Here is a 2068-nt window from a genome sequence, read left to right as displayed (position 1 = left end):
ACTATCAAGTATAAAACGGATGCCAACCCATTTGTCAAACTGTCACCTCAAATGCCTGGTGGCAGATCCTAGGATGAAGAGAAAATTGAAAGAAGGATTGACCTGGTTGAAACTATAGATGCACATTATCAGAAACTCATCCAAATTAGACCAAAACAGAAGGAGGTCCCACAAAATTCATGCACAGTGAAGCAGCTGAGGATTGGAATGTACTGAAGCTCTTGATTTAAATGTTGTCAGGGGTCTGCTTCTATCATGCACTTCTGCTCTTTTTTATTTATATGGTCCCCCTACACATATCTGCATGGCTCTACCTCCCCCAGCCCCTCACTCTTTTCCTCTTTATCTCTCTTCTCACTGGCTTTCTTTTTTTCTTTTCTTTTCTTTCTTTCTTTCTTTTTCTTTTTTTTTTTTTACAAAGAATCAACTTTATTAGACATTTCTCTTCTTGCCCTTGCCAGTGACTTTGGCTGATGTGAGGACTGGAGCTCTTGCCTGGTGCAGAGTAGAGGAGATCTTGTTGATGTAGTACAGACCAACCATGGAGAAGAGGAAGCAGGTGGTGACACAGACTCAGTGGATGAGGCCAGATGCAAAGAGAGCCAACAGGAGGCAGAGGAGAATCTCAGGGAAGATCTTTGCTTGGAATCCTTTGCCAAAGACCATATTCTCCAGATTATTGAAGGCTGTGAGAGAGAAGAAAAGGCTGGAGCCCAGCAGGCCCCCCTCGATGATGAGCCACTTGGTGGAGGCCAGCTGGTGGCTGTACATCTGCATCCCTGTGAAGAGCAGCAGGGACAGGATAGAGAACAGAGCCAGCGAGCTGCCAGTACCCACCACCATTGTGCCCTGGCAATGCTCACTGGCTTTCTTAATTCTTCAGACCAAACTGTTAACAATATGATCCCTCCAAAATGCACAAGTTATAGACCACACTCCAGAAAAAAAAAAAAAAACACAATCTCTCTCATTTTTCATTTAAACTGTGCAGGTGAAAGATAGTACTTGGACTGTTCAATTAAACACCAATTATTGGACCAAATAATGGCATCCAGAGAAGCATGGTCAAGGGGGCATGAAGTGGGATTTTATTCTTTTAATGGATTTTATTCTCTTTTAATGCTGAGTAATATTCAATTATTAATACATTTATTGAAGGGTATCTAGGTTGGTTCCATAATTTAACTATTGTGCTGCTATAAATATTGATATGGCTGTGTCACTGTGGTATGCTGTTTTTAAGTCCTTTGGGTATAAACTAAGGAGTGGGATAGCTGGGTCAAATGGTGGTTCCACTCCAAGTTTTCTAAGGAATCTCCATACTGTTTTCCAGATTGGTTGCACTAATTTGCAGTCCCACCAGCAATGGAAGATTATGCCTCTTTCCCCACATCCTTGCCAAACTTATTTTTGCTTGTATTCTTAATAACTGCCATTCTGACTGGAGTGAGATGAAATCTTACAGTAGTTTATTTTAATTTTTTTTAGTTGTTGATAGGCCTTTTTTTTTTACGTATTTATATGTGATGCTGAAAATCAAACTCAGTGCCTCACACATGCCATGCAAATGTGCTACCACTGAGCCACAGTCCCAGCCCCAGAAATCTTAAAAGTAGTTTTGATTTGCATTTCTCTCATTGCTGGAGATATTGAATATTTTTTCATATATTTGTTGATCGATTGTATATCTTCTGAAAAGTGTCTGTTCAGTTCCTTAGCCCATTTATTGGTTGGGTGATTTGTTTTTGTTTTTGTTTTTGTTTTTGTTTTTGTTTTTTGGTGTTAAGTTTTTGAGTTCTTTATATATACTCTTGAGACCTTGGGTTTGCAGGCCAGAGTAATGAGCGCAGGTTCAAAATTGTTCAGAATGGATATGAGTTTTTATTTTGGGAGCAGAGAGTGGTGTTTCTGGAGTAGAACCACATTTAAGAAAATTAGAGGTGACTATGTGAGGAGTCAACTAGAGAAATGAATGGCAGCCCAAGTTGTACTAGCAAGGGCAGTGGTGGGTGACCAGGAAGAGTGGACGGATTGGAGAAAGAGTTCAGAGCGAAACTGGCAAATCTTG

The 2068-nt window shown here is 40.3% G+C and overlaps 1 pseudogene across 1 annotated transcript; it reads right to left on the bottom strand.

Annotated features, from left to right (window-relative positions):
* Nucleotides 1-432: 432 nt before the first annotated feature.
* On the bottom strand, nt 433-843 carry LOC308641569 (dolichyl-diphosphooligosaccharide--protein glycosyltransferase subunit KCP2-like; annotated as a pseudogene). Its single transcript has one exon. The product of its transcript is annotated as a dolichyl-diphosphooligosaccharide--protein glycosyltransferase subunit KCP2-like (transcript).
* Between the last annotated feature and the right edge of the window lie 1225 nt (nt 844-2068).

The sequence above is a fragment of the Spermophilus citellus genome, assembly GCF_964194105.1.
Source record: "Spermophilus citellus genome assembly, chromosome: 2".
Lineage (NCBI taxonomy): Eukaryota > Metazoa > Chordata > Mammalia > Rodentia > Sciuridae > Spermophilus > Spermophilus citellus.
This window is presented reverse-complemented; position numbering and strand designations above follow the sequence as displayed.